This window comes from Schistocerca piceifrons, chromosome 8 (assembly GCF_021461385.2).
Source record: "Schistocerca piceifrons isolate TAMUIC-IGC-003096 chromosome 8, iqSchPice1.1, whole genome shotgun sequence".
Classification (NCBI taxonomy): domain Eukaryota; kingdom Metazoa; phylum Arthropoda; class Insecta; order Orthoptera; family Acrididae; genus Schistocerca; species Schistocerca piceifrons.
Window position 1 is genome coordinate 352,523,601 of NC_060145.1, and position 15,465 is coordinate 352,539,065.

A 15,465-nucleotide genomic window follows, 5' to 3' on the forward strand; every position below is an offset into this window, starting at 1 on the left:
TATGTAACTGACTCATTTTTTTTGTTATTTTAAAATATTGCGTCTGGTTGAGCGAGGGTGGTCGTTTGTGTTTCTTATCAATTTTTTCATTAGTTATTCTGGATTTTGCGTATTTCGTTACATTTTGACATCCAAACATTATGATTTCTTGTACTGTCCTTATTTTCTTCTTCTTGTCAGCCTCGATCTTTCACTCCTTTGGAAGTTCATATGCGGTAAGTTCCTTTTTATGTAGCCACTGTTATGTTTTCCTTTTCGATATTTTTGCTATACTTCTCTTAATTTTAATTTCATTCCTGATGTATCAATTTCACTGAGTGTTATTTGAAGCTACAGTAGCTGCTGTCACTTTCGTGTAGTATAGTTACCGGTTCCACGGTTTGGTCACTTTTGGTGTTCTAATTTAATTTCTCCCCGCTCAAAACCCCAACTATCCTGCGCTTCTCCCGTTTGAATCAATAACCAATAATAGAATTAACGTAATTTTGCAATATGACGATTTCACAATGCGCTATACTGTAATACAGTTTATGGTTCTCTGTTCCCCTCCACTCGCATAAATTACGATAAAAATTCTAATTTGACACAAATTTTTTACACTCCTGTTCATATACAGGGTGTTACAAAAAGGTACGGCCAAACTTTCGGAAAACATTCCTCACACACTAAGAAAGAAAATATGTTATGTGGACATGTGTCCGGAAACGCTTACTTTCCATGTTAGAGCTCATTTTATTACTTCTCTTCAAATCACATTAATCATGGAATTGAAACACACAGCAACAGAACGTACCAGCGTGACTTCAAACACTTTGTAACAGAAAATGTTCAAAATATCCTCCGTTAGCGAGGATACATGCATCAACCCTCCGTCGCATGGAATCCCTGATGCGCTGATGCAGCTCTGGAGAATGGCGTATTGTATCACAGCCGTCCACAATACGAGCACGAAGTGTCTCTACATTTGGTACCGGGGTTGCGTAGACAAGAGCTTTCAAATGCCCCCATAAATGAAAGTCGAGATGGTTCAGGTCAGGAGAGCGTGGAGGCCATGGAATTGGTCCGCCTTTACCAATCCATCGGTTACCGAATCTGTTGTTGAGAAGCGTACGAACACTTCGACTGAAATGTGCAGGAGCTCCATCGTGCATGTACCGCATGTTGTGTCGTACTTGTAAAGGCACATATTCTAGCAGCACAGGTAGAGTATCCCGTATCAAATCATGATAACGTACTCCATTGAGCGTAGGTGGAAGAACAAACTAAAATGAGCTCTAACATGGAAATAAGCGTTTCCGGACACATGTCCACATAACATCTTTTCTTTATTTGTGTGTGAGGAATGTTTCCTGAAAGTTTGGCCGTACCTTTTTGTAACACTCTGTATATTTTGGTTGGTTCAAAGGTTCAAATGGCTCTGAGCACTATGGGACTTGACTTCTGAGGTCATGAATCCCCTAGAACTTAGAACTATTTAAACCTAACTAACCTAAGGGCATCACACACATCCATGCCCGAGGCAGGATTCCAACCTGCGTCCGTAGCGGTCGCGCGGTTCTAGACTGTAGCGCCTAGAACCGCTCGGCCACCTTGGCCGGCTATTTTGTTTGTTTTCGACTGTTTTGCGTGTAACACGCGCCTAAATAATAATCGCGTTAAATGTATTATTTTATCGCATGCTGTATTTGTTTACGAGTATGATCCGTTCTGTTCATTGATTGCCGATATGCAACACGAAAAGTGTGAAGTCATCCACATGAGTGCTAAAAGGAACTCGTTAAACTTCGGTTACACGATAAATCAGTCTAATCTAAAAGCCGTAAATTCAACTAAATACTTAGGTATTACAACTACGAACAACTTATATTCGAAAGAGCACATAGAAAATGTTGTGGGGAAGGCTAATCAAAGACTGCGTTTTATTGGCAGGAGACTTAGTAAATGTAACAACTTACCAACATTGCCAGATAATAAAGCAAAAACAAAAGTAATGGCATGCGACAAAGAAGATCAAGTAAAAGTCTAAGTTCATGTAGGCAATGAACTGCTTGAACAAGTTGATAAATTTACTTATATGGGCAGTAATATTACCAGGGATGGAAGGAGCAAGGCAGAAGTGAGAAGTAGAATAGCTCAAGCAAAGGCTGCTTTTAACAAGAAGAAAAACATATTAACATCTAAGAGCATCAGCCTTGAAACCAGAAAAAGATTTTTGAAATCATATGTGTGGAGTGTGGCATGCTATGGGTGTGAAACATGGACTCTCGGGACAGAGGAACAGCAGAAGCTAAATTCTTTTGAAATGTGGTGCTATAGACGCATGCTCAAAATAAAATGGATCGACAAGGTCACAAACGAAGTGGTTCTAGAAAGAGCAGGTGAGAAGAGAAGCTTCTGGAGTTTTATTGTTAAAAGAAGAGTGCAATTTACAGGCCATCTATTAAGACATAAAGGACTCCTGAACACAATCATAGAGGGATATCTCGAGGGAAAAGACCAAGAGGAAGACCACGATTGAGGTACATGGATCAAATAGTGAAAGATGTGGGATGTAACACCTATAAAGAAATGAAGAGAAAAGCTGAAAGACGCACAGAATGGAGACAAGCTTCCATTGTAGCTGTTGCAAACCAGTCCTTGGATTGACCACTACAGAAGAAGAAGGAGACACTAATCCTATCGAAAACTGATGTGCTAAAACAATTTTCTTTCATTAATAGCGCAGTGTTTAGTTGTAGACGGAGGGTTATGTCTGATGTAACAGCACCAATGAATACCCTGAAGTAAATCGCAACACTGTCATTTGCAACTGTTACAGATATGTTAATTATTACATGTCACAAACAGATATGGACGTTACGCAGTCTGTGATCGCCTTACGCCAATGGTCGTGGACTAACAGCTCATCAGACACTCTTCACTGTGGTCTACTCTGGTCGCAGTACTGAACATTCAGTGTCAGTAGTTTGAATTAATTGAAAAATGGAAGCAAGATTAGAGTTTAACGTCCCGTCTAAGTGAAGATATTAGGGTTTGCGCCACGTCTTAGAAACTCGATTATTATTATTTTTGTTTTTCATTTACCTACCCATGTCCATAGATGATTACTACACCAATGTTTTCCACTGTACGTTGAAATAACGTTTTCCTTACTAGCCTACTAAATTTATGGTGAATAAATTAAAAAGAAAAAAAGTCAATAAATGAATGGAATAATTATTTGAAATTGTTTTCGGTGAAGTTCGCGTAGTGTATCTTGATTCATAATTAACTGCAAGTACCAGTTTCTAGAAAAATGATCTGTTATGCGTCCTTTGCCACGATATTCTTGCCAACGCGTGAAATCTTCAGCAATGTTAACGACGTGTGTCTCCCGAATGACGTTCATAAGAAAAAATATCGCTGTTGCAAACAAGACTTCGTGCGATACTTATATTGCTCGAAATTTCTATGTTTTGAATGTTTCTACGATCAGTGTCATACAAAGGAATGCATCAAAGCTTCCTGAAGAATAAGCATAAAAATAAAGTATAAGAATTAAGAAATGATATTACAATGAAACATAAGAATATGAGAATTTGGAAATTTGTGGTAAGTTCCTATGGGAACAACCTGCTGAAGTCATCGGTCCCTAGGCTTACACGCTGCTAAATCTAACTTAAACTTACTCTAAGAACAATACACACACCCATGTCCGAGGGAGGACTCTAACCTCCGACGAAGGGAGTCGCGCCGACCGTACAACGTGACCTAGACCGCGCGGCTACCCCGCGCGGCAGTACGAGAATTCAAAAAGATTGCAATTCGTGTAGCAACCCGCTGCAGACATAGAGAAACAAATGAAAAAAATAAAATAAATAAAAACAATAAAAGTGTTTCGAACGGGTGAGAGTCTGCGGCGCCAGCCACTGTGCTACCATGTGAGCTGAGGTTATCATTCGCTAAAAGGCACATAAATTGCGTCTAAAACTTTGACGGTCGTTTCCTCAGAAACGGCCGAGTATCTACAGATAAGCCGAGACACGTGCTGTTTTGACTCTTCTTCCAATGAACGAAGTTTCGGAGAAATCGCGTTGCTGAACCTGTCGTGTTGTTCCTGTTACTTCAGTTCCTTATTTCTCTCATTACAGTGGCTCCCAACGCAGGTATTACTATTCCCTGAGGGATAAACTGTAATATTATGAGGAGTAGAAACAAAAAATCTTTCTAGTCCCTGTATCTAAGGGTGTAATAGTGATTATGTATGTTACAATTTTTTAAAATACTATCATTAATTAATGACAGCTTGTGAAACGAATGTATGCACAACATCTTCCTCATATACTCCACCCACAACGGATATACTTTGTACCATGCACCTACGACAACAAAATCGAAATGAACACGACGTAAGCTTGAGCATCTCATGAAAATGACTTCTCCGAGTTGTAAGTAGTCCTTGCAGCAGACGAGAAATTATAGCATTACCCACTTCGAAACAGTAAACTAATAGACAGCACAACACAATAGTTAGTGTGTAATGACTACAACGCTGCTGTAGGGCCTACACTGCATTATTACTATTAATTATTACTGTTAGTGGCAGTGGTCAGACAAACATTTAGTGGCCTGAAACCTTGCCAATTTCTTCCACTCCAGAAATACGGAGCCCAATACTCAAATTATTTACAAACAGTAGACCTATATATAGTACACACATTTTAATTTGGCTGGTTTTAAATAGGGATTCCACACGTGACTGAAGTAATCATCGATAGGTTAGGTTGTGTTGTTTGGGGAAAGCGACCAAATAGGGAGATCATCGTTCTCATCGGATTAGGGAAGGACGGGGAAGGAAGTCGGTCGTACCCTTTCAAAGGAACCATCTCTGCATTGGCCTGAAGCGATTTAGGCAAATCGCGTAAAACCTAAGTCTGGATGGCTGGACGCGGGATTAAACCGTCGCCCTCCCGAATACGAGTCCAGTGTGCTAACCACTGCACCACCTCGCTCGGTCCTCGATAGCTATGGAGTGCTTCAGAGGAGGTATGTTTTGTAATAAATGTGTACCCTACTGTAAGTGGTTAGCTTTTTTTACTGAGAAGTGTTGTAGTTGGCACTGGCGACACACATAGAATTATTTCATTATTCTGTATTAAAAAATGTTGTTGGAAACAAGAGTACCCACCCGTATGATAGTTCTCGGGGGGAGGAGGACAAACCGATAGATATGAAATATTTTTAATATTTTCGAAGATTGATGGTGACGTGTAAGCAGCTACAAAAAATTCCAGTTGCGACACTGTCAGAAACCTGTGTAACAACGACTTGTGAATCATTTTCCTGAAAGCCCGTCACTTGGCTACACTATATTTTTTCCTTTCCCTGAGAGGCAGGGAGGGTCGCGGATCCAAGTCGCCCCAGGTATGAGCGCCCATATTTGCAAATAAGCACTACAGTTGTCTCATGGACTTAGTTGGACTCGGAGCACTATGGGACTTCACATCTATGGTCATCAGTCCCCTAGAACTTTGAACTACTTAAACCTAACTAACCTAAGGACAGCACACAACACCCAGTCATCACGAGGCAGAGAAAATCCCTGATCCCGCCGGGAATCGAACCCGGGAACCCGGGCGCGGGAAGCGAGTACGCTACCGCACGACCACGAGCTCCGGACATTGACTTAGTTGCTCGTGGTTTAGTAAAACGGTTTCAATGACCAAACATCATTTCTCTTTGGTCGTTTTAGAAATAAATTTGTTCAAAGAAATTCACTTCCAGTCCGAAGATTACCTAGGTGGTAGTGATGGTGATAGTGGGGGGAAAACAGGGGGTGGGAGTATATAAGCTACCATCTGACTGCACCCATGGGTAATAGTCTCAGAATGGAAAAAATGACAACACATTCAAAAATAAAATTGCAACTGTAATTAATTCTCGCAATACGCAAGAGGAAGGTTCATTTGCGCGATCAGCCACACAGATCTTTCTGATTTCTCCAAATCACTTCAGGCAAATGCCGCGACGCGTTCTTTGAAAAAAGGGCACGGCCGATTCCTTCTCCAACTTAGGAATATTCCGAGCTTATGAATCAAGAGATTATGAATCAAGATACACTACAGGAACTTCACCGAATACAATTCCAAATAATTTTTCCATTTATTTATTGTCTTTTTTTCCTTTTAATTCATTCGCCATGCATTTAGTTGACTACTAAGGACAACGTTATTTCAATGTACAGTGGAAAACATTCGTGTAGTAATCATCTATGGGCATGGGTAGGTAAATGAGACTCAAAAATAAGAATAATAAGCGAGTTCCTAAGACGGGGCACAAACCCGCGAGGCTGACCATAGTGCCATCGCTACGTTTCAAGAATTTACTCGTTAAAAGGCACATACGTCACGTCGAAAATTTTGACCGTCGTTTCCTCAGAAACGGTCGAGTACCTACAGATAAGGCGAGACACGTCCTCGCTTGTTTGGACTCCTCTTCCACTGAGCGAAGTTTCTTGGAAATCGGGTTTGAACTCGCCGTGCTCTCCTCGTAAGCATAATTCGTAAAACTGGCCAAGTGTTTTGGAATGCCCCCTTGAGTAAGAACCGCCGCCTACAGAAGCAGCTAATTGCTCTCTCCCTCGTCCTGATCGTCCGACCCCTGATGTCAGGCTCCACGAGAAGCGACGACGGAGCCACAGTTGCGATTGTGTATTTGCTTGTAGAGGGGGGGGGGGGGGGGGGCGGAAGAGGAAGGGGTTCTCCCGTCAGCAAGTCGTGGCGGCTTGGCGTGGCCCCTCCCCCGCAGCCCGCTACAAGCCCGCTGCGACCACATAGCAACGGCGGCTTCCGGGAGCTCGCCAACTTGGCGCAACAATGCGCCGAGGAAGAGGAAGACGCGGCGTCGTCCACGATAGCGTCTCTGCGGCCGCACCGGGCTGCCTTATCGGCGGCGGCATTCGCGACCGCGCTATCCCGGACGCCCGCCACATTTAGCTGCGCTCTGGGAAGGAAGCGAGCAGCCCCTATTGTGACAATCTCAGTCCGGCATCTCTGACGTGGCCTGCCGCTGCGGGAGCCGCGCCAGGGCGCCGGAAGGCGGCAGCACGTGCCGGCCCAGCGTCAGCATGGAATCACCGCGGTTCCGTGCCCCGTCTCATCAGTGGAAGCAGTAAATAAACCAGCACATCATAATATCTTGTGCATGTCGATAAGTAAACTGTACCAGATAAGTCCAAGTGTCAATTAAGCGATTAACGTTGATCACGCGATGAAGCAGACACTCGTTCAAATGAGAAGCAGTGCTCGTTGTTATAAAGCCATCAATCATCACATAAAATAATTTCAACAGCTCCACTGAACGAAATCTTATGCATAAAATCAGGCCTTAAATGCATATGTACAGTAAAACTCCTGTAATCCCACCTTGGATGGTCCGTCACTCCAGTTAGTCCGACCATGCTCAGGCTCGCGAGCCAGTGACGACTTGTCACTGACTGGACGCATGTCGGGCCATTGTTGCGGTGTCTATCGCTGTGCATATGGTTATACTGTATGTTATTGTGCAGTTTTATACTTCCTTTGGATTAAAAACGTCGTTGTTTGCTTTATTCCGTGTTCTCTACAGTAATTATTACTGTACAGTAATTACTCTACAGTAATTATCACTGTAGATTAACTGTGTGTATAGATGTCTGTTTTTCAGCATGTCTGGATTCAAACGTAAACACGTAACTCTTTCACTAAATGAAAAATTAGCCAGGCTACAAAGACTGTGTGGGGCGGCGGGTGGAATTAATTGTTTATATAAAATGTGGAATGTTTTTCCCGCCTAGATGCACCATATGTGGGGCAGCGGGTGGAATTATTTTTATACAAAATGTTCCTATTATTTATTTAATGCTGTTGTTTGCCGTTCTCAACACTGGCTCTCTAACTACAATATTGGCAACCAGAAAGTGATTAGCAAAACGTGAAGCCTGTAATTAGAATTCATAGTGCCCAGTTCATCTGAGAAATACACTTATAGCTACAGCATATAGCTCTGAGGAATTAGGAGATTGTCTGAGATTCATAATCAAAAACGATTCTCTCTAAAATGTTCACCATATTCTGAAAGTCACAGACCAAAAAAGAACCCACACAATCCAACTACCAGAGCAGTTCAGAGTCTAATGCGCTGATGCAATTATAACTGTTCAAATTAAAGGTTTAAGTGAATGCTCGCCATAATTTGATGATAATGTTCATCAAACGCCACGCTAAATAATGCTAGAATGTCTGTCCCGCGGCGGCACGTGAAAATACGACATACATCAACTGAAGATAGATCATTAAAGTCATCCCAGAATTAACACTTCAGTCGAAAACGATTTCATGGTTACACGTATCCCGAGTAACTTATCACGGCATCCGAGGCTGTTTATAGCAATGATACCGATGCGACGCGACTCCCGGCAGGGATGGTGCGCTAATCAGCGTCTGGAGAGAACTGGGGCCTTTTTTTCTCTCGCGCAGCGTTCTTATATACAAAGCCGCGGTGCGGACGGCTAAGGGAACGCCTGACCAAATCCGCTCTCCCGACTAGTCGCTGGGCTAGTAATGCACCACTTTAAGTTATCGAATAAATCATTGCTTCCTTTGCTGATGGCCGATGAAGCTCTCAATTTAAATGTGCAATCAGCACACAGGTAAGTAATCATAATAAACGTCTGACATGGCTAAGTCAAATGTTTTGGGTGAGAGAATTACTCGTAATTTAATTACACTACACGCAGTAGACGAGCTCTGAACTTGCCCTTTGGAGATACGCTATCGCTATAGTTTTATAGTTATTCAGTTGAAACTTCTCACATCTTTATGATTATAGGAGATCGCCCTTCTACTTAAATTTAAACATCCTAGCTTTATTTATTCGCCTACTTACTCTATCTTGCGTCCTTAATTTTTAAGACAAAAACCAGAAAATCATGAATTTCAACTAAAATTTTAATTTGTGAGATCCAGAATACTGTTTCTACTAAATTATTGTGAAAAAGGAATCTAAATATAAATTTTAAGTTTCTAGCTCTTTTTTGTTGCGCCAATGATTTTTACAGAAAAACATCCAAATTTCGAAAATGGTTAAAGTTATTGAACTGATATTCAACACATATTGATTTAGTATTACTCCTGACATGCTAGAAACGTTTCAGGTTATTTACTTTATTTTTAAAGTATTGCACAACATTTATGACGTCAGAGCTAGTTACAGTGGACTGGCTGGCACACAATGGAAAGACTGATGTGAATTTTATACGGCGTGAGTAGGCTGCTTCCCTACAACTGGACGAAGGAGACTCGCTCCAAAAAATTGCAAAGGAACTGAATGTAGGTGTTACAGCAATTAAGGATTGGAGGAAGAATCGGGAAGACATTGAATCCTATACAGTTTCGATTGATGATAAAAACGCTCTGAAGAATCGTAAAACATTTAAAAAGCCTGAACTTGAACTGCTTGATAACGCATTGTGGATGTAGTTTTGTCAAGAAAGAAGGAAAGGAAATGAAGTATCCGGGCCAGTTCTCAAAGAAAAAGCGATAGCTTTGCACAAAAACTGGAAGCCGAAAGTAAATTTGCTGCTAGTGAAGGCTGCATTGTTGGTTGTAAAACTCGTCATGGTGTCCGATTTGTTTCTAATTCCGGTGAAAAACTATCTGCCGATGCCCGCAGCTGCTAAGGACTTTTCTGTTAAGTTTCAAGAAATTGTAGAAGAAAATGAACTGTTACCCTGCCAAGTGTATAACAGTGACGTGACAGGGCTGAACTTTAAAATGTTGCCAACAAAAACGCTCGCAGCTTCAAATGAATCCGTGGTAGGAACGAAACTTATAAAAGATAGAATAACAGTCATTCCTTGCAGCAACGCAGATGGTACCCACAAGCTCCCCTTGTTCGTCATTGGCAAATCTAAGAAGCCAAGGGCATTCAAAAATATTAACTTATCTTCCTTGCCGGTTTATTACCGCTATCAAAAATCTGCTTGGATGGACTGCAGACTTTTTAAATCCTGGTTTTTAGACGAGTTTGTGCCATCGGTCGAAAAATACTTCAAGCAAAAAAATCTGTTGGATAACGCACCATCACATCCATCTGTGGAAGATTTGGTGAAAAGGGACATAAAAGCTCTCTTCCTGCCTCCTAATGTGACCTCACTCATCCAACCAATGTATCAGGGCGTTATCGAATGGTTAAAAAGGCGATATCGCAGAAAGTATATCAGCTCAATCTTGGAAAAATCTGAAGGAGGTCATAGCTTATTCGAGGCAATAACATCCCTGAACATCAAAGATGCTATCTACACAATCGCTGCAGCATGGAATGACCTGAAACCTGGCACACTGCGGAAATCGTGGCGTAAGCTTTGGCCACAAGTAATGACTAAAAATGAGCATACCTAAGATGAGCAGGACAACGACACACTGGAAATTGTTAAAGATTTATAAACTCTGGAGCCGAACGTCCCTGCCAATGAAGTTGAAGAGTGGATCAACGAATGTGACAAAGACTGTGACACTTTTGAAGAGCTCAATGGCGACCATTTTCTTGCCGCTGTTAGCCAGGAAACTGTGAATGAGGACTCGGGCGGCGAAGACGGACCCCCCACCCCGAATTTCACACAACGATGCAAAAACGCTTTTGACATCGCCCTTCAATACATCGAGCAGAATCCAACTTCAACTTCAATGGACGTTTTGCGGATAAAAAAATGGATGGACACTGCAGCTAAATCTAGAATAACATCTGCTAAATAAAAATGTATCACTGACTTTTTTCCAAGTAATTTGTTTTCGTTTTTACTGTAAAAACAATGCATACAGTAAAATCATTTCTTAGTTTATATATTCAGTAGTTTATTTCTTTGTAAAAAATTTCTTTTTTATATACAGTGGTATAAACAGTTTTAGTTTACAGTATATAACTTTTATACGTTATTAAGTACAGTACAGACTGTAAATTGTTTGTTGTTTTTCCTTTTAAAATCAATACATACTACAGTGTGTGCGCACGTTTTTTAGTTAATATATTGTTTAACACTGCGTAAAAAACATATTTTTATGTTACTGTATACGTATTTTAGTTCTTATATCGTTTAATTTTTTGTACTAAATGTCTTTTTGTATTTTTTGTAATAAATATTAGATTTTTCGAATAATCCGACCTTTTTTTCGTTCCAACCATTGTCCCGGTCCCGAAGGTGACAGATTAGAGTGATTTTACTGTAAGAGATCACTCCATCTTCTATAGGGAAGAAGGATATCTGTATTATTAAACGACTATCCCGGAACTTGGGGCACAATACCCAAAAACATTTGCAGGTCGCGTATCTAATGGCTTTCGGGAACAACAAAAATTTGATTTTCAGTACTTCGTATAATTACTGACAAAATTTAAAAATTTAACTACCCATTGAGAAGTACAATCTTAAGCAAAAGCTTGGCAAAATAAGGCAAGTATTATGCACTGAAAATCCAAAGAAACTGGTACACCTGCCTAATATCGCGTAGGCCGCCCGCGAGCACGCACAAGTGATGCAACACGACGTAGCATGGACTCAACTAATGTCTGAAGCAGTGCTGGAGGAAATTCACACCATGAATCCTACAGGGTTAACCATAAATCCGTAAGAGTGTGAGGGGGTGGACAACTCTTCTGAACAGTACGTTGCAAGACATCCCAAATATGCTCAATAATGTTCATGCCTGGGGTGTTTGGATGCTAGCGGAAGTGTTTAAACTCAGAAGAGGGTTCCTGGAGCCACTCTGTCGCAATTCTGGGTGTGTGGAGTGTCAAATTGTGCTGCTGGATCTGCTGAAGTCCGTCGGAGCGCACAATGTACATGATTGGATGCAGGTAATTAGAAAGGGTGCTTACGTACGTGTCACCTGCCAGAGTCGTATCTAGACGTATCAGAGGTCCCATATCAATCCAACTGCACACGCTCCACACCATCACAGAGCCTCCACTAGCTTGAACAGTTTCCTGCTGACATGCAGCGTCCGTGGATTCATGAGGTTGTCTCCATGCCCGTACACGTCCATCCACTCGATACAATTTGAAACGTGACTCATCGGACCAGGCGACATGCTTGCTACTGATCTGCCCCAAGAATCTCTCCACTGCCCCAATCTTTACACCCAGAACAGTTCAAACAAGTCCTGCAGTATAATGACGTGAATTACCTATCAACCCACGTACCTACCTACGAACATAGCCGTCTGCGAAAAGGGGACCAACTCATTTATACTCATATACAGCACGATGATATGGTAAGACACAGCTGATAAAGCTTAAGGTCAGGATATATCATAAATTAACATGCGTGTGTGAGATACCATTCGTGTTTTAAGATTGAATGGAATAACACGTGTGACTTATAGATTCATTGTGCACGAGCGCCACAGTGGCGAGAACAAGGTATGTGTAATGTGTTTCCTTGTTTGTGAAATTGTTATATGTTCTGGGAATTTGTGTACCGTGAAAGAAGGGAATAGTAATCACGATACCGAGATTTATTTTGAATAATAGGCTAACACGTGGTAGGCCATGTGTAGATCCACGATTTGCTTAATACAGTGAATTAGTTAGGATGCTAGAGAGTTTCTTCTGTTATTTAAGTTGGTAATTAATATAGTGTAGGGCGATTTTAATAATCATCATGTGCGTAACGTTTATGAAGGTTCCAAGTAATACGTGGATTCGATCTTATAGTCCAGGGAATGCCACGTGCCTCAAGTGAATTAGCCTGCCGTATTAGCGTTGTGAGTAGCGAGAGCAGTATTCCATTCTTGGACAGTTTCTCTTAGTTAGCTAAACGTGCGGCTTTACCGCAGGAACAGACCCTAGTCGGCAGTTTGCTTAAGGAACCCTCTTAGCGATCGAGTCTGAAAGGAGTTGGACTGCGAGGCAAAGTACCGCGTTGTGCAGAAGGGACAGAGGCTGCGTTGGGCCGAATTCTGGTCGCTCTGGGGAAAATCCGCCGTCTTGGAGGCAAGCAAAAGGGGGCCCACTAAGCGATGTGTAGCGGCTCCTTAGCGTGCGGAGCCTTCAGCCAGACCTCTGCTAATTTAGAATCGTGGAATGCACCTTAGCTCGGAATTCTATAACCAAGTCCAGATAGCGTTCGACAGTGCTGCATTACTTGTAACTTATTGCACCATGCTAATCGTGATGCATGAAATACACTACTGGCCATTAAAATTGCTACACCACGAAGATGACGTGCTGCAGACGTGAAATTTAACCGACACGAAGAATATGCTGTGATATGCAAATGATTAGCTTTTCAGAGCATTCACACAAAGTTGGCGCCGGTGGCGACACCTACAACGTGCTGACATGAGGAAAGTTTCCAACCGATTTCTCACACACAAACAACAGTTGACCGGCGTTGCCTGGTGAAACGCTGTTGTGATGCCTCGTGTAAGGAGGAGAAATGCGTACCATACTTTGATAAAGATCGGATTGTAGCCTATCGCGATTGCGATTTATCATATCATGACATTGCTGCTCGCGTTGGTCGAGATCCAATGACTGTTAGCAGAATATGGAATCCGTGGGTTCAGGAGGGTAATACGGAACGCCGTGCTGGATCCCAACGGCCTCGTATCACTAGCAGTCGAGATGACAGGCATCTTATTCGCATGGCTGTAACGGATCGTGCAGCCACGTCTCGATGCCAGGGTCAACAGTTGGGGACGTTTGCAAGACAACAACCATCGGCAGGAACAGTTCGACGACGTTTGGAGCAACATGGACTATCAGCTCGGAGATCGTGGCTGCGGTTATCCTTTATGCTGCATCACAAACAGGAGTGCCTGCGATGGTGTACTCAACGACGAACTTGGGTGCACGAATAACAAAACGTAATTTTTTCGGATGAATCCAGGTTCTGTTTACAGCATCATGATGGTCGCATCCGTGTTTGGCGACATCGCGGTGAACGCACATTGGAAGCGTGTATCCGTCATCGCCATACTGGCGTATCACCCGGCGTGATGGTGTGGGGTGACATTGGTTACACGTCTTGGTCACCTCTTGTTCGCATTGACGGCACTTTGAACATTGGACGTCACATTTCTGATGTGTTACGACCCGTGGCTCTATCCTTCATTCGATCCCTGAAACCCTACATTTCAGCAGGATAATGCACGACCGCATGTTGCAGGTCATGTATGGGCCTTTCTGGATGCAGAAAATGTTCGCCTGTTACCCTGGCCACCACATTCTCCAGATGTCTCACCAATTGCAAAAGGTCTGGTCAATGGTGGCCGAGTAACTGGCTCGTCACAATACGCCAATCACTACTCTTGATGAACTGTGGTATCGTGTTGAAGGTGCATGGGCAGTTGTACCTGTAGACCCCATCCAGGCTCTGTTTGACTCAATGCCCAGGCGTATCAAGGCCATTATCATGACCAGAGGTGGTTGTTTTGGGTAGTGATTTCTCAGGATCTATGCACCCAAATTGCGTGAAAATATAATAAGATGTCGGTTCTAGTATAATATATTTATCCAATGAATATCAGTTTATCATCTGCATTTCCTCTTGGTGTAGCAATTTTAATTGCCAGTAGTGTAGAATCCGGTATGCAGTAAATTTCTGACTCTAGCTCATAAGTACTAGCATGAATGTGAATACATCCAGTCCTCATCCATTACCTGAATAAATTATCCGTTGGCCTATAATTGTAAAGGCACCCAGGAGATTGACATTATTATCGAGATGTTAAATGTTGCAATCAGTAAAATAAATAAATGTTAAATTCATTGGTTTGCTATTATTCCAAACAATTAAAATAGAATCCCATATTTATAATGAGAATGAAAATCAGAAGTAATTATCAGAGAAAGAGAGAATGATAAATAAACTAGAAGCATTGGAAGGAGAAACCTTTTATGAACCCTCCACATGACCAGGAATCTTTCTACTTGCTCCATTAACAAAGATATTTTCGTGAAACGAACCTTCCCCGACACAGGAGCCTTTCAAATATGTACAGGAATCATTCAATATGAATTAAGAAATTGCCGAGAGCAGCCACGACACTTACCGGGTGATCAAAAAGTCAGTATAAATTTGAAAACTTAATAAACCACGGAATAATGCAGATAGAGAGATAAAAATTAACACACATGCTTGGAATGACATGGAGTTTTATTAGAACCAAAAAAAGTTCACAAAATGTCCGACAGATGGCGCTGGACAGCAAAATGTCAATGACTGCGCATGACAATCGTGTATCGGCATGATGAACTGCTACCTGATGATTTAGTGAAGCGGACGGCATTTGCGGTGTGGGATTTTCAAAAGATGGTGGGAGATGACGATTGGTTGAGTAACGTGTTGTGGACCGACGAAGCTCATTTCACGCTCCGAGGGTCTGTCAACGCCCACAACTGCAGAATCTGGGCTACAGAAAATCCTGGAACTGTCGTGGAAACTCC